The sequence below is a fragment of the Rana temporaria genome, chromosome 6, assembly GCF_905171775.1.
Source record: "Rana temporaria chromosome 6, aRanTem1.1, whole genome shotgun sequence".
In the NCBI taxonomy this organism is placed as follows: Eukaryota; Metazoa; Chordata; class Amphibia; order Anura; family Ranidae; genus Rana; species Rana temporaria.
The window spans coordinates 45,945,999-45,964,949 of record NC_053494.1 but is presented as its reverse complement, the minus strand read 5'-3'; positions in this window follow the sequence as shown (position 1 = coordinate 45,964,949).

The window sequence follows — 18,951 nt, the reverse complement described above, 5'->3', positions numbered from 1 at the left end:
CACAAAAAAAAGAAAAAAAAATAGAAAATAAAAAATGTTTTACTTACCAGAAATTGCGGTTGCTAGGCGGATCTTCCTAATCTGCCTCTTTCTAGTCCGCGGCTGGTCTTCATCCTTGCGTTGTCTTCTGGGGAATGGGGCGCGCTGCCTTCTGGGAACTGTGTGTATCCCAGAGATCAGCCGCCCATTCATACGGCACCGTGAGACTCGCGCATGCCCAGTAGGAAACGGGCAGTGAAGCCGCAAGGCTCCACTACCTGTTTACCTTAGTGAGGATGGCGGTGCCAGGACCTGCCACGATCGAGGGATCGGCCTCAGGGGGCCGACATCGCAGGCGCCTAGGACAGGTAAGTGTCCTTATTAAAAGTCAGCAGCTGCAGTGTTTGTAGCTGTTGACTTAAAAAATAAATAAATTGCAGGTGGAAGCCCGCTTTAAGTTGCTGCAGAGAGGAGCACAGAACATTGTTCTGCAATTACTCTTAATCACCCCACCGTCTGATTCGCCTGCTGTCCGGGCCCCCTACAGGAGAACCGTGGTCCAACCCTGATGGCGGCCCTGCTCAGGATCATTCAGTGACGCAGTATGAAGTCACCTACAATAATAAGTTATTAAGAATTACACCCAGCATAAAGAATAAGAGAAGTGGTACTGTGCAAGGTCCATACATACAGAATAAGAACTGATACCGAGAATTGCACTCGGCATACAGGACAAGAGAAGTTGTACTGTGTAGGGTTGATACATACAGAATAAGAACAGATACTGAGAATTATGCTCAACATACCCAGCCATTTAAATAACCATAGTACAGTTTAATTGTATGTAAAATCTTTAAAATTATATAACATTTATTTGGCTACAGTGTTACATGACCAAAGTATTCCCAGTCAGTGTCCGGGCCTGAAAAGTTGGTATGAGATGTGTGATGTCATAGTGGGCTGAAGTTGTTTTATATAATTCCTGCACTGGGAGCTGATCGAGTCACATTGTGTTTCCTGCGATTATTAGCATTTTAATTCAAATATATTTCCATTATCATATTATTATTATTATTATTATTGTATATTTTACTATTAATAATTTTTTTGGGGTTTTTCTTTTCTTTTTCAGGTACAGCGGCATTAAGATGCCACGTCCTTCTCGACGCCGGGCAAGTGGAAGGCGATCGCGCCAGGAGGGAGGAGCGGATCCGATCGCCCACCGGACGAGAGGACAGCTTCGGAGGAGACGAGAGGACGCGGCCAGGGATCAGCACCCAGTGCCTCTGAGACCACCGGCAATGGAGGACGCTGCCAGGGATCAGCACCCAGTGCCTCTGAGACCACCGGCAATGGAGGACGCTGCCAGGGATCAGCACCCAGTGCCTCTGAGACCACCGGCAATGGAGGACGCCGCCAGGGATCAGCACCCAGTGCCTCTGAGACCACCGGCAATGGAGGACGCTGCCAGGGATCAGCACCCAGTGCCTCTGAGACCACCGGCAATGGAGGACGCCGCCAGGGATCAGCACCCAGCGCCTCCGAGACCACTGGCAATGGTGGACGCCGCCAGGGATCAGCACCCAGCGCCTCCGAGACCACCGGCAATGGAGCAGCCTACCTGTTCCATTTGCCTCTGTGAGTATGGTGCAGAGGACTCTATAGAAATAAACTGTACTCACAGGTTCCACTCTCCTTGTATCCACAGGTGGCTTGACCAAAGCCCGACATGTCCCGTGTGCCGAACATTTATTCCAAGTTGGTACGTGGCTCCACATGAAGGCGGTCTGATCATTATTGCTGTCGTGGGCATTGATGAAAATGGAGCCCCCATCCAGGTTTTCCGGAATGTATATTAATCTCTTTCAGATCCCCTGAAAACATCATGGGGTAATGTATACCAACATGTACATTTTCTGCTTACAGTAGATGATGTCTAGACAAAAAAAAATATTCTTGACCATTACTACAGAAAAGGAGTCGCGTCACCTGATTGAACTAACACCTCTCAGGTGAACACTCCAGACTATTATTACCGAAAAGGAGTCACTTCACCTGATTGAACTAACACCTCTCAGATGAACACTCCAGACTATTATTACCGAAAAGGAGTCGCGTCACCTGATTGAACTAACACCTCTCAGGTGAACACTCCAGGCTATAATTACCGAAAAGGAGTCGCGTCACCTGATTGAGCTAACACCTCTCAGGTGAACACTCCAGGCTATTATTACCGAAAGGGAGTCGCTTCACCTGATTGAACTAACACCTCTCAGGCCGCGTACACACGACCGGTCCAAACCGATGAAAACGGACCGAAGTCCCGTTTCATCGGTCCAAACCAATCGTGTGTACGGCCCATCGGACTTCTGTCCTTCAGACCAAAGTTTTAGAACTTGCTTTAAAATCGAACCGATGGACGGCTGACCATCGGTCAAAACCGATGGTTGGTACACAAAAGCATTGGTTCAAAACGCGTGCATGCTCAGAATCAAGTCGACGCATGCTTGGAAGCATTGAACTTAGTTTTTTTCAGCACGTCGTGTGTTTTACGTCACCGCGTTCTGACCCGATCGGGTTTTGAACTGATGGTGTGTACGCACATCAGAACATCGGTCTGCTTCAGCGGTGAACCGATGAAAACGGCCTCAGGTGAACACTCCAGACTATTATTACCGAAAAGGAGTCCCTTCACCTGATTGAACTAACACCTCTCAGGTGAATACTCCAGACTATTATTACCGAAAAGGAGTCCCTTCACCTAATTGAACTAACACCTCTAAGGTGAACACTCCAGACTACTACTACAGAGAAGGAGTCGCTTCACCCTAATTGAGCTAATACCTCTCAGGTGAACACTCCACTTTTCAGGGGGGGCAGCATGGAAAGAGTCCCCGTCGGCTTGTGCTACACTTTTAGTGTAGTGCCAGTCTTATGAGGTGGACTGGGCCGCAAGACAAATCGGTCTGGTGCCCCCATAAAGCAGCCGCACTACTGCCGGTATGATGGTGCAGACACAAGGGACACTGACATGGTCACCTATACCTGACAGGTAGGTAGTAGGACTCTCCTGCAATCCTTTGCTTGTATCAGTTTTACATATTAAATAATCTTCATTTTATTTCTGGTAATTACTGATGAACGTTTATTTACTGACACACACTGCACTGGCATGCACTAACCTACACTAACACACATCCAGATGTACATAAACTGACTGACCGCTCCATGCTTTAGAGAGATGCACACACACACACAACCATATTAGGAGAGAGTAGATCGCACACACAGATTATAGGATGAGGCCTACTACATACATACACCCAACATTAGAAAAAGGATGACTAGCATCCAGTAGGGTAGCTTAGTGTAGTTAGTGTAGGTCCTGCCCTAGAAGAGTCTACCTTGCCGTGGTGGGCAGGCTTGCAATCTCTTGGTCAAAAGTGTGTCAGCGAATGGGTGAGAGGATCACTAGATCTTCACTTCTGGCCAATTGATTTTACCAAAGGACTCTTGATTTATTCAGAGTATATATAGTTGGAACAGGAAAAAATGTGTATAGATCCATAGTTATACTTTCATAAACACACAATAAAAATTTGATATATTTGCATTTGAATTGCTTCCTCTTTTATTTAATCCTTTCATGACCGGGGCTCATTACCTCTTGGATGCACAGGCCACATTTACAAGGCTGGAAGAGGCTCTATGGCTACTTCTTCCTCTTCTGGTGTGTGTAGGGATGTGTAATATGTGTTTATGTATTAACATTTGTCCTAACCATGTACTGTATATATGTATGTTGACAAGCGCCTAATGTCACAGTAGTGACAACAAGGTCCTCTCAATGAAGACATCAGGGGTCTTCTAGCTTCACCCCAAGAACAGGATATACGATTAAATCCTGTAATGAAACATTCCTCTTAACTAGGAAAAGATATCGGCCCGGATTCACAAAGCACTTACGCCGACGTATCTCGAGATACGCCGCGTAAGTGTAAATGTGCGCTGTCGTCGTCGCCGCCGTCATATGGCGCATTTTCTGCTCCCATTGATTTTCTATGCAAATGAGGGAGATACGCCGATTCACGAACGTACTTGCGCCCGGCGCATAATATACACAGTTTGCGTAAGTCATACATCCGGCGTAAAGTTATTCCCCATATAGGAGGCGCAAGTCATGCTAAGGTATGGACCAGGGAACACAGCCGTCGCATTTTACGTCGTTTAGGTAGTACGTGAATAGGGCTGCGCGTAGGTTACGTTCACGTCGTAGGCAGTGATCCGTCGTATCTTAGGAAGTAATTCCGACGTGATTCTGAGCATGCGCACGGGGATACGTCCACGGGACGGCGCATGCGCCGTTTGTTTTAAGTACTTCTATGGCATGGGGTCACGCCTCATTAGCATGGCTCACGCCAACTTCCACCTACGCTGGCTTACGCCGAGGAAACCCAGCGTATCTTTAACAGCGAGTCGGAGCGAGTGCTTTGTGAATCCAGTGCTTGCATCTGTGCGCTGCGCCGGCGTAGCGTAAAAGAGATACGCTACGCCGGCATAAATATGCGCCGATGTATGTGAATCCGGCTTAATACGTTTACAGGGAATTTTATATACATTTTTTATAAATGTTATATTCCTACACATTCCCCTCACCAAATATATAGGGAATTAGTTCCTGTTATCCAGGGCCCTCACAATCTATACTTTAGTATCAAGCCTTTCTCTAGTCTCCAATATAATTGTAAAATTCTCAATTTTAAGATCTCTTGCTTCTTAAAGTGACTGTAAAGCTGTACATTTTTTTCATTAAAATAATAAACATGTTATACTTATCTGCTCTGCGTAATGGTTTTGCACAGAGCAGCCCTGATCCTCCTCTTCTCAGGTCCCCCGTTGGCCCTCCTGGCTTCTCCCCCTTGTCTGCTATGGGGCACTTGTGTGTGCTTGATCCGGAGCCTCACTGTCTTTGTCGATTGTGTAAAAAAAAATCTGCACTTGGTGACTATTAAATGACACAGTGAAAAGAATTGTGACTCTCAGCGAAAGCAACACTCTAAAATGTGTTTAAATAAATCAACACCCAAAGAAATGTCACTATAAGCTGATTTGGTGCGCTGTTTCTCTTAAATTGTTACATCAATATGAAAAGCTTAATTGACAATCACACAATGACAGTGGGACTAGGCCCCACCCCTGAGCTATGCTCACAGCTTTTGACTGACAGCAGCTGGAGCCAATGGCTCCCAATGCTCTAAGCCAAGCCTGTGAGAGCGGGGAGAGTGGAGAAGAACTGCTGCAGACATGCATAGCGCTGGATCGAAATCGGGCTCAGTTGAGTATTAAGGGGCGGATGGGCACTATTAACCACTTGCCGACTGACTCACGTACATATACATCGGCAGAATGGCATGGGCAGGTAAAGCAATGTCCCAGGCCTAGGGCAGCACTTTGCAGGGGGGCAGCATGAAAAGAGTCCCCGCCAGCTTTCACTACACTTTTAGTGCAGCACCAGTTTTATGAGGTGGACTGGGCTGCAAGACAAATCGGTCTGGCGCCCCCATAAAGTGGCCATACTGCTGCTGGTATGATAGGGATGGTGGGGACACAAGGGACACTGACATGGTCACCTATGCCTGTCAGGTAGGTAGTAGGACTCTCCTGCAATCCTTTGCTTGTGTCAGTTGTACATATTATGGAATCTTCATTTTATTTCTGTTGATTGCTGATGAGAAAAATAAACAGATGGATTTATTTGTTCCTGCCCCTGCTCACTGTCTGGACCACATACATTCCTCACTGTGCTATATGTTTTCTGCTGCACCACTGGCATGGTTATATCCTCTTAGTCCCCCATAAATTTAGCAGTGCCACCTCGTTGGTGCCATCTTAGCCTTATCAGTGCCCATCAGTGAAACTTTAAGCAACACTTTTTTTTTTCATTTTGTATAGAGTAAAGTTTCTCTTTATTTCCTGCCCCATAGCCAAACAGGAAGTGAGAGGAAATCTCTGCAGATTAAGGATTCCCCCCCCCCCAAGGCCCTCAGAAGTAGTGTCCCCACTGGAAAATTTCAGGGCAGGTCTTAAACAGGAAGGGGTGTACCTTGACAGGAAGGGGTGTACCTTGACAGGAAGGTGTAAAAGGTACTACAGCGCTATTACTAAAACCATATAAAATACTAAAGATAAGCTGCAGACACGTGAGGTGCACAAAACCAAAGTGAATAAATAAGAAAATATTGTGTTGCGCTGATAATCAAGTAAAAAATTGCATACATATATATATATATATATATACCATATACATAAATAAGAACCCCCTACACCTCAAATCAGGGAGGTATATGTGCAAAAGATAAACAAAAAACACTAAAAAACTATAATGTGAAAAAGTTCTAATAGAACCAGCAAAAATAGTTCATGGAAAAAACACAGTTCAGTACATAGGCTAATAGGAGACAGGTGTGAGATCCACAGTCCTCTGGTGTGCAGCTGTCATTATAGCAAAAAAACCTTTCCCTTCTGGACTCCCCGATTAAACACAGGATATCAGCCGCTCATAAGGAGAAAAGAAAGATATATGGTGCAAATAACGTAATAAAATGGGAAATTAACCCTGCAATACAATGATTGCACTCACGGAACCTCGATGGTAAACAGGCTCAACTGCAATCAGTCATTGAACGCCGCTCAGTGCTACGATCTCCTCAGAAGGACGGATTCGACCGTCAATCGCGTCACTCGGCTTCTTCCCCACGCGTATCGTCAATAGCCACTTGACTTATTCATGACAGGAAGGGGTGTACCTTGACAGGAAGGGGTGGATCATATTTATATTAGGGGTTGTACGAGTTTAGTCAGGCCTAGGGCAGCACAAAATCTAAATACACCATAGGGTCTAGTATGGATTCAGAGGGGACACCCCCCACACCAAAATTTAAAATAAATTCTGTGGGTGTTCCTCCAAAATCCATACCAGACCCTTATCCGAGCATGCAGCCCGGTAGGTCAGGAAAGGGAGGGGACGAACAAGTTCCCCCCCGCCTGAACCATACCAGGCCGCATGGCCTCAACATGGTGCTTTGGGGCAGGGGGGCTCTGCGCCCTACCACCCCAAAGCACCTTGCCCCATGTTGATGGAGACAAGGGCCTCTTCCCGACAACCCTTGCCCGGTGGTTGTCGCTGGCTGCCCCCAGATGCCGGCTCCCCTTATGTGAATGAGTATGGGGTACGTTGTACCCCTGCCCATTCACCAAAAAACAAAGTAGTGTAGTGTTAATAAATACAGTAAACAGTTTTTGACAAGTCTGTAATTAAAAATCTTCTTATTCTCCGCTTCTTCCTTATCTTCTCCCGCATCTTCATCCTCCGCTCTTCTCCTCCCCCTGCTTCTTCTTCCACTGTTCTTCTGTCTTCTTTGTCCAGTGTTCTTCTTCCTCTCCTGCCGCCGCCGCTCCTCCTTCGATGCTGTGTCCCGCTGATCTGTCAGCGCTGATGTCCTGCATTAGTTAAAAAACGGCGGGGGCGTGGCAATCGGATTACGTCATTTGGTGGCCAAGCTCCCTTGTGACATCACAGACCTATCATGCCCCAGGCGGTGACGTTACAAGGGGGCGTAGCCTCCGAATGACGCAGTCCGTTTGCCACTCCCCCGACATTATTTAAGTAATGCAGGACATCGGCACCGACAGATCAGTGGGACACAGCATAGGAGGAGGAGGAGCGGTGGCGAGAGCGACCGCAGAGGAAGAAGGACACCGGACAAAGAAGACAGAAGAACAGCGGAAGAAAAAGCAGGGAGGGGAGAAGACCAGAGGATGAAGATGCGGGAGCCGATAGAGAAAAAAGCGGAGAAGAAGATTTTTAATAAAAGACTTGTCAAAAGCTGTTTACTGTATTTATTAACACTACATTACTTTTCTTGTTAAAGGGGGCTTCTAGATTCCGATAAGCCCCCCGCCCGCAGACCCTGCCAATCACCGGGCAAGGGTTGTCGGGAAGAGGCCCTGGTCCCCATAAACAGGGTTACAAGGTGCTTTGGGGTGGGGGGTGCAGACCCCCCCCCGCCCCAAAGCACCCATTACCCCCCCCCCCATGTTGAGGGCATGCGGCCTGGTATGGCTCATCCCCTTCCTTTCCTGACCTACCGGGCTGCATGCTCGGATAAGGGTCTGGTATGGATTTTGGGGACCATCACGCCATTTAAAAAAAAAAATTGGTGTGGGGGGGTCCCCTCCGAATCCATACTAGACCCAAGGGCCTGGTATGCACCTGGGGGGGAACCCCACGCTGTATTTTTTCTTGTTTTTTTTTCCGGCAATTCTTTTTTTTTTTACATTCAGCGGGAAGCCTGCTGACAACTGATGACTTATTGGTTGTTAAGGACGCTGCTTTTTGCGGGGAAAAAAGTCTCCGACCCTTCCCAAAAACACAGAGGCACAAAAAAGCATTGATTTGAACATTTTCCATAGGATAGGTTAACCTCTTCCATACAGGGCATTTTCACCCCCTTCCTGCCCAGACCAATTTTTAGTTTTCAGCGCTGTTGCACTTTGAATGACCATTGCGTGGTCATGCAACACTGTACCCAAACGAAATCTTTATGTTTTTTTCCTCCCACAAATAGAGCTTTCGTTTGGTGGTATTTGATCATCTCTGCGGTTTTTATTTTTTGCGCTATAAAATAAAGAAGAGCGACAATTTTTTAAAAAAAACACAATATTTTTTTTTTATTTATTTAATAAATATCACAATTTTTCTAAAAAAATTAAAAATTTTCCTCAGTTTAGGCCGATACGTATTCTTCTACATATTTTTGGTAAAAAAAATCGCAATAATCGTATATTGATTGGTTTGCGCAAAAGTTATAGCGTCTACAAAATAGGTGATAGATTTATGGCATTTTTATTTTATAATTTTTTTTACTAGTATTGGCGGCGATTTGCGTTTTTTTTTACCGTGACATTGCGGCGAACACATCGGACACTTTTGACACGTTTTTGGGACCATTCACATTTATACAGCGATTAATGCTATAACTATGCATTGATTACTGTGTAAATGTGACTGGCAGGGAAGGGGTTAACCACTAGGGGGCGCTGAAGGGGTTAATATGTTCCCTAAGGTGTGTTCTAACTGTAGGGGGGAGGGCACTCACAAGGGGAGGAGACCGATGTGTGTTCCTCTGTACTGGGAACACACATTAGTCTCCTCACCGCTGACAGGAGGTGGATCTGTGTGTTTACACACACAGATCCACACTCCTGCCGTGATTACAGGCAATCGCAGGTGCCCGGCGGCAATCGCGGCCGCCGGTCACCCGCCCCTGGGTCACGAGCGCTGCAGCAGGCGCGCGCGTGCCGCCGGCAGCCCGCGCCCTAGGATCGCCGGGAACACAGGACGTCATATGACGTCCACCCGGATCGAGAGAGGGTCCCTGCCGGCGTCATTTTACAATGCACCGGTAGAGAAGTGGTTAAAAAATGTCCCTGCATTTCTGCAAAATGCATCAAAAAACGCATTCGTGTGAATCAAGCCTAACGCTGTCCACTTCTTATGGGATCTCCTCCACTGAATGCTAGTTTACAAGAACTTTCTCTTTTTTATCGGATCTTTTCCATTTGTATATCAGCCATAAATGAACTTTTTTTTTTCTTTTTTATTTGTTCACTTTGTCATTCAGTATTGCACATTTCTTTATTGAAGATTTGCACTTTATAGTATGTTATATGCTATATTGTATTATGTTAGTCATATGTACTGTAGATACTATTTTGTTAATTTCACCATTATTCAATACTGCATATTATTCATAGTGATAATGCATATTGATCATTGCACATTTGCACTTTATATTACACGCTGGTAGGCATTGTGTCATTTATATTTTCAGTTTAATTTAGCGCTGCACTTTATATTTTGTAGTATAAATGAATAAAAAAAGCACTTGTGGGTTTAACTAATAATTTTTTTTTGTATAATTCTCCTTTTAAAGGGGCGTGACGGGGGTGTGTGTACATACTTTTGCTAACTAATGTCACTCACTCCCATTGCAAAAAGTTGGGAGGTATGTAACCATCAAGAAATGTATAACTCTATGCATATAGCTAGTCAATTATAAAAATTGTATTTCTTTCTTGTACATCATGGGACACAGAGCACGTATAGTAATTACTACATGGGTTATACGCCCACCTTCAGGTGATGGACACTGGCATAATCAAGACAGGAAGTCCCCCCCCTATATAACCCCTCCCATACCGGGAGTACCTCTGTTTTTTTTCGCCAGTGTCTAAAGGTTTTGGTCATGGTTAAACTGTTAAGCTCCATAAGTGGCCTGGACAGGTCAGGGGGCTATGTTATCGGATCCATTCAAAAGGTCTAATGCAAAGACAAAAGTGATGGTACCTGAGCCTCGGCACGGAAGAACAAGGTCTTGCCTGTAACGTTTCTCTCAGGAGAACTGGTCCCTGGGATCCAGCACCTTGGTCACATTGCTATTTCACAGGTTTTCTGGCAGGACACAATATAGGTCCAAGGCAGTGAACCCTACGATCAGAGGGGACCCTGTCCTTGAAAGTCTCGCATGACACCAACCCGCCATGATGGGTAAAGATTGGGTCACTGTGATATTCCAGTAGTACCCTGCCATGGGAAGGGTAAGTTAAAGCGGAGGTTCACCCGTACATAACACTTTTTCCCCTTAGATGGATGCTCGTTTTGTCTAGGGGAATCGGCTAGTTGTTTTAAAATATGATCCGTACTTACCGTTTATGAGATGCATCTTCTCCGCCGCTTCCGGGTATGGGCTGCGGGACTGAGCGTTCCTATTTTGATTGACAGTCTTCCGAGAGGCTTCCGACGGTCGCATCCATCGCGTCACGATTTTCCGAAAGAAGCCGTACTGAGACTCTGCTATATACGGCGCCTGCGCAGTCAGCTCCTAGTCTGTGCGCAGGCGCTGTATAGAGCCGAGTCCCAGTCCAGCTATTTTCGGAACGCGTGACGCGCCTTAGCCGCACATCAATCATCTACGCCTCTTCATAGGAACGCCTATTCCCCTCGGGAGTCTGAAAAGAAAAAGAACGATTAAACGGTATGTACAGCGAAAAAAAACCCCAGCATACTGTACATGTTGGCAGTATGCTGGATGGAATGGTATATAATTGTTTTAGGGTGAACCTCCGCTTTAAGGACCCTATTGATAGGAGGTCCAAAGCGGTGACCCGCTCCATGTTCACCATGCTTGGGTCAGCGTTGGCTGCAACTTTGGTGTCTCAGACACTCACTGAATGGGCAAAGATTTTGCAACAGACAGTAGAGGAGCATCATCTTCCTCCAGAGTGCGTGAGGCTGGCTGACCAATTGGTACAGGGCCTTGTGTATGTCTGTGATGCCACTCTGGATGCAGCCCCCTTATTCTCCAGAGCCTCTGTATCTGCGGTGGTACTGCGCTGCCTGATTTTGCTGAAATGCTGGTCAGCTGACCAAGCATCCAAAAAAGCTCTGGCAGATTTACCCTTCAAAGGTGGGAGGCTTTTTGGTACCTCGCTGGACGACATTATTAAGGATGTCACTGGAGGTAAGAGCACACTTCTCCCGCAGTCCTCTAAGGGGAAGGAGCCGCGCTGTAAGCCGGGGCCCTCCTATTCCGCGCAAAAGCCGTATTTTCGTCAGTCAGGGTCAGCCGGCAGATCTTCCCAGACTGACAAAGCTCCAGCTGGGGGACAGAAGCGTCCCTGGGTGCGTAAGCCAAACAAGCTGGCTAACAAGCCTGCTACCGCAAGAAGTTTTGCCCCCCGCCCAACTCAAGGGTGGGGGGGATGGCTTTGTGAGTTTGCAGCTCGGTGGACCTCCGTGCTCTCCGACAAGTGGGTCTGCGAGTTGGTCACTTTGGGGTACAATATTGAGTTTCTTTCTTGTCCACCAAACAGATTCTTTCCCTCAAATCTTCCTCTTCTTCCGGCTTGTCGGTCTGCTTTGATGGAAGAAGTACAAGACTTGCTCAGGTGCGGGGTGGTTTTACCTGTGCCATTGGAAGAAAGGTTTCAGGAATTCTATTCAAATCTGTTTGTAGTCCCAAAGAACGATGGTGTCCGTCCAATCTTGGACCTCAAGGCCCTCAATGCCTTTGTGAGGGTGCGAAAGTTCAGGATGGAATCCATTTGTTCGGCTTTCCCCTTCTTGACGTTTGGAATTTCAGACATTTGTGTGACCGTGTGTATGCAAGACAAGTTTGAGCCAAAATTCAGTCGGAAAAAAACGGTTTTGTTGTCGGAATTTCCGATCGTGTGTAAGTGGCATCAGGCTCTAATCATGTGCTTAAAAAAACAAAAACCCATTGGAATCCATGCGTCTGGCACCCTGCATGTAGTTTAGGGGCCGGATTCATGGATTAAGGGGGGGCGGCGCCCCTGCATCCCTAAAGGACGGGCCGCCACTGTGAATCACCTTAGCAGAAAATTAATGACATTTTTTTTTCAATAGATTTAAGTCTCAGTTGATCAAACCTTGCAATTGAAATGGGGACATTTTGTTCTATTGTAAACCTGGCCGTACAGGGACTTACTGAATTTAGATCCATTTATGGGCACCCTGGTTCTACAAAAGTCGATCTAATGATTGACTTCTGTAAAACCTGCCTGTTGGATTTTTCCCAAGCGATCAGTGCTGCAGGTTACAGCCAGCAGCACTGATCATTGTATTCTCATGACAGGAAAGGCTCCCTGCCATCAGAACACATCGGCACAGCGGGAGGATTCCTCCATCTACATCAAATGTGTGAAGGAGGATGTACAGTGCAACTTCTACTAGGATCTGGATGCTGGCAAGTAGAGATGGCCTGGCGGTTCACCCGGTGGTCGTTTTGCGGCGAACTTTGCTCGTTCGTGGTCCGCCAAATATATTTGCGGCGGTCCGCCATTTTACATTGAGAAGAACTTTGACCCATGACACATCCATCAGGTGGTACAGGACAGCCAATTGAGACATTTCAGCACATGGACATACCCCCTAACTTATAAATAGACCTGACTGCAGAGGACCAACACCCTACTAATCACACTGTGACAAATGTGCTACACCAAACAAAAAAATATATAAAAGTGACAACGCAGGGGTAAATAAAAAGAGAGTGGGGAGAAGGAAGATGAGGGAGAGTGAAAGTGACCATCGTGCAATGCAATGGCCGACACTTACTTCTGTATCTGGTGAATGCCTAATGTACCACCAGCCACAGAATACAAAGTTGTTTGCTGTCAGGTGAACGCCTGCGGCCGTGGGCTAATTTTTGGGGCCTGTAATGGCCGACACTTATTTCTGCATTCGGTGAATGCCTAATGTACCACCAGCCACAGAATACAAAGTTGGTTGCTGTCAGGTGAACGCCTGTGGACTAATTTTTGGGGCCTCTAATGAGCGGCACTTCTGTATCCAGTGAATAGCTTAACCACTTAAGCCCCGGACCAATATGCTGGCTAAAGACCCAAGGTGTTTTTACAGTTCGGGACTGCGTCACTTTAACAGACAATTGCGCGGTCGTGCGACGTGGCTCCCAAACAAAATTGGCGTCTTTTTTTCCCCCACAAATAGAGCTTTCTTTTGGTGGTATTTGATCACATCTGCGGTTTTTAGTTTTTGTGCTATAAACAAAAATAGAGCGACAATTTTGAAAAAAATGCAATATTTTTTACTTTTTGCTATAATAAATATCCCCCAAAAACATACATAATTTTTTTATTCCTCAGTTTAGGCCGATACGTATTCTTCTACCTATTTTTGGTAAAAAAAATCGCAATAATCGTTTATTGGTTGGTTTGCGCAAAATTTATAGCGTTTACAAAATAGGGGATAGTTTTATTGCATTTTTTTTTTTACTACTAATGGCGGCGATCAGCGATTTTTTTTCGTGACTGCGACATTATGGCGGACACTTCGGACAATTTTGACACATTTTTGGGACCATTGTCATTTTCACAGAAAAAAATGCATTTAAATTGCATTCTTTATTGTGAAAATGACAGTTGCAGTTTGGGAGTTAACCACAGGGGGCGCTGTAGGAGTTAGGGTTCACTTTGTGAGAGTTTACAACTGTAGGGGGGTGTGGCTGTAGGTGTGACGTCATCGATCGTGTCTCCCCTATATGTCTCCGCCGCCACAGTGAAGCACGGGGAAGCCGTGTTTACACACGGCTCTCCCCGTTCTCCAGCTCCGGGGACCGATCGCCGCACTCGAGCGGCGATCGGATCCGCGGGACCCGCGGTCCCGGAGCTTCGGACCGGGTCGCGGGCGCGCGCCCGCGACCCACGGCTGGGTACAAGTACAGGACGTATATATACGTGCTTGTGCCCAGCCGTGCCATTCTGCCGACGTATATGTGCAGGAGGCGGTCCGGAAGTGGTTAATGTACCTCCAGCCACAGAATACAAAGTTGTTTGCTGTCAGGTGAACGCATGTTGCCGTGGGCTAATTTTTGGGGCCTGTAATGGCCGGCACTTTCTTTTGTATCCGGGGAATGCCTATTGTACCACCAGCCACAGAATACAAAGTTATTTGCTGTCAGGTGAACGCCTGTGGCCGTGGGCTAATTTTTGGGGCCTGTAATGAGCGTCACTTCTGTATCCGGTGAATAGCTTAATGTACCTCCAGCCACAGAATACAAAATTGTTTGCTGTCAGGTGAACACCTGTGGCCGTGGGCTAATTTTTGGGGCCTATAAATGGCATCATTAACGCCTGGTTAATACTACAACAAAAAGACACTAGTCACAGATTTAAAACAGAAACAAGAGTAAAATGACAAATACATGTATCTATATAGATATGGACATATAATATGATAAATTCAAATGTTGCAACGCATGTTGTAAGAATCAATGTGTACCGTAGTCATCCATATACTTGAAAAGGATTTAGCACCAATCTGTTATGGGTAAAAGGTGATGTTGTTTAATTCCCTAAACTCTGTCAATCTCAATATATTTGGTAAGGAAGAGACTTCTTTAGTCAGTAAAGGAAGCAATACTGCCCCAAGGGTCGGATGAAGGCTAGCAAAGGGCCAAATCCGGCCCTCTGGCCGCAGTTGGAGACCCCTGCTTTAAAATAAAACACCTTTTGTGTGTAACAGGTCCCCCAGAACCCCCAACACGATCCCCTCAGCCATTCGGGACTCTCCTCCTGATTGGCTGGGGCACAGCCACGGTGCCATTGGCTCCTGCAGCTGTCAATCAAAGTCAGTGAGCCAATCAGGAGGCGGGGCCAAACAGCAAATGCATGCCTGAATGGACACACAGGGCTGCAGCTCAGCTCTAGTGCCCCAATTAGAAAGCTGCTGGTCTATGGTGGAATTTGTCAGGAGGGAGGGGCCAGGAGCAGCGAAAAGGGACCCAAGAAGAGGAGGATCTGGGCAGCCCTGTGCAAAACCAAGTGCACAGAGGAGGTAAGTATAACCTGTTTTTTTTTTTTTTTTTTTTTAAGCAAGACTTTTCAATAACTTTAACCAAGTGATTGAAAAGTATTATTAGTGGGCTTAACAGTTGTTTGGAGCCGAGACAAGCTCCCTCCCTGGCTTGCACTCACAGCAGTTGACACTGGACTGCTTTCCCTTGTAGCCTGAGCAGCACACAATTTTTATTACTGGTTCATAGTTATGAATAGGTTATGCATAGTGAGGGTAGGGGTGTCAGTGACATACCACCATCTCAGGCAAGATGGTCACATCAGCATTGCAAATGTTACCTAAATTGCATGCAGCAAAATACTACATTTGCCTCTTTCTGGGCAGATACTACTTATTTGGCACGTTTTCATGTCTTACCTTGTAAGCATTAAAGGGTCACTAAAGGAAAACTTTTTTTTAGCTGAAATGACTGTTTACAGGGCATAGAGACATAATAGTTAACTGATTCCTTTTAAAAATAGATAAAAAAACAATCATTTAATGTGCCTGCAGTGTAGTTTCGTTTTTGCTGTTGTTTGCTGGTTCTCTGATGTACAGAGAGCCACTAGAGGGCAGTCAGCCAATAGAGAGCAGTGATACTTTGTCTAAAACTCCTCAGCACCAATCCAGTTTCGTTTTACACACAGTAATCACACCTCCTTGATTAGTGACCACCATGATAAATCTCCCAGTACTGTGGTTATCAGGAAACAGGCAACCAGGAAGTGTCCAGAACAGAGAGGATTTACAGCAACATGAAAGCAAAAACGAACAATGAGGACATGAAACCAGGACTGCAGTAAGGTAAAGGAAGCTATTAAGATAAAAAAAAAAATTCCTTTAGTGACTCTTTAAGTCCTGGCATCAAAACTGCAAAATTTCAACATAATCACATATTAATTTATACAGGTTTCTGGAGTACAATATTTGGTAAGATTATCTATAGCTTTGTATTTTGCAATCACAAACTAAAACAGTCTGATGAGACAACTGGTTTATTTTTTTTAAAGCGGGAGTTCACCCGAAAAAAAAATGTTTCATGGCTCATTTTGGGAAGCAGAATCGGGTGGTCTTTTTTAAATCAAAGCAGTACTTACCGTTTTAGAGATACTTCTCCGCCACTTCCAGGTATGGTCTTCGGGACTGGGCGTTCCTATTTGATTGACAGGCTTCCGACGGTCGCATACATCGCATCACGAGTAGCCGAAAGAAGCCGAAAGTCGGTGCGGCTCTATACGCCGCCTGCGCACGGACGTTCGGCTACTTTCGGAAAATCGTGATGCGCTGTATGCGACCGTCGGAAGCCTGTCAGAACCCTGTCTATCAAATAGGAATGCCCAGTCCCGCAGCCCATACCCATAAGCGGCGGAGAACATCTCTCTCTAAAACGTACTGCTTCGATTTAAAAAAAAAACACCCGATTCTGCTTCCCAAAATGAGCCTCAATCTAATGTTAAAAATTGAGTTTTTGGGTAAATCTCCACTTTAATCAAAAAGGTTTTTATTGAACACATGATAAATCATGTTTCCAATGCACAGGAACTTACAAAGATGGTAGCACTAGCAGAGAACTTGTGCACATTCCAGTACTACATCACCAAATACTCCATACTTATGCATGGCAGTACTATGGACATTGTAAAATTCCAGACATCACAAGCTCCCTAGGGCTTAAACCAGGTGTATCTAGTCAACGTGATCATATACATTCGAACCTGCCCAGGCATCCCCTGTGCTGTGCTGGTAGATATATTTTTCCATAATGAGTTTGTTTCCCATGTGTGTTATGCATGAGGCGGTGGTAGGAGGCAAGGACGATTTTCATCCCATCAAAATTAGTTTTCTGGCCTGAAATAGTGCTCTAGAAAATGCGACCCTGATCGGTTTCTCAGGGATCACATCCTCCAGGACCCCCAGCAAACAACACATAGGGTCTGTAGGGACTATCGTGTATATATATATATATATATATATATATATATATATATATATAAATAAAACAAGCTGCGCAATGGATGTGAATTATCCAGAAAAAACAAAAACATCAAATTCAAATAAATGAATACATGAGTATTCAGTGTTTGTGATTTCACAACACAGATAGGTCACCCTATCTGTTATAAATTCCATATAGTCCAAACAAAAAGAAGATGAACAAGTGAATAGTCTGCTTTTCAAAAGAACCATCGGATGATGAAGAAAAAAGGTTAAGGTGTGCAGTCCTCCTATAGGTGAGTTGGTGACATCAAACCAAAATAAACCAGGGAAAAGTGATGTAATAGGAAAGAGATCCTCCACCTCCTAAATAACTGCCTCTTACCGAAAATGAAGATCCCAACTAGAGATCTTCTGTTGGTATATGGCTTCTAACCCAGCCAGGGGGTCTATGCAACTGGATATCTTTTCTTCTGCGATAAATCGATCAGCACCAACTCACAAGCAGTCCAATATAATCACAGCCAGGTGAGGAAAGATAAAAAGGCCAACATAGCGTAATCCAGTAAACATTTAATGTAAAAAGGTTAAAATTACACTCAGTGTGAAGATAAAAAAATAGCATGTGGAAATTTCGTAGCTGGCCGGCAAACACAGCCCGTTCACTCGGGACTCTCTTTGTGTAGTGATGATGTCAGCACGCCGCTTCTCCCTACGTCGTTTTGTTAAAACTGACTTCGTCCTGGGGCACGAGCGGCGTGCTGATTCACCGCTATTTATTCATTATAATCACTCCTCTCCTTGCCCTCCTTTAAATGGCTTGAAGTTTCAGCAATTAGCCTCAAAAAGCTCTATTAGTAATGTAGATGAGAGCAATGCAATGGCTAGCTGCCAAATGTCAGGCCTCGTACACACGACCGAGAAACTCGACGGGCGAAACACATCGTTTTGCTCGTCGAGTTCCTTGTTAGGCTGTCGTGAATCTCGGCGAGCCAAATTTCTTCAGTGCCGTCGAGGAAAAAGAAGACATGCTTTCTTTTTGGCTCGACGAGATCCTCGACAGTTTCCTCGTCGAAAAGTGTACACACGACCGCTTTCCTCTGCAAAAAAAAAAAAAACAGCAAGTTTCTTGCTGGTTTTTGCAGAGAAACTCGGTCGTGTGTACGAGGCCTCGGTGTAGACTCACCAAATGCTCATTAGATTGTGAATTGGTGTCATTAAACACTTCCATGCCTTGCCCATTGAGATGTGGTGTCCAAAGCCATTAATTCCTTAAATACTAGGGGCTGGATTCACGTAGATCCGCGCATTTTTACGGCGGCGTATCGTATTTACGCTATGCCGCCGTAAGTTAGAGAGGCAAGTGCTGTATTCACAAAGCACTTGCCTCCTAACTTACGGCGGCGTAGCGTAAATGGGGCCGGCGTAAGCCCGCCTAATTCAAATTTGGATGATGTGGGCGTGTTTTATTGAAATTTAGTGTGACCCCACGTATTTGACGTTTTTTACGAACGGCGCATGCTCGAAATTCCGCCGCAAATCGTCAATGCTTTAGACGTGAACGTAACTTACGTACAGCCCTATTCGCGAACGACTTACGC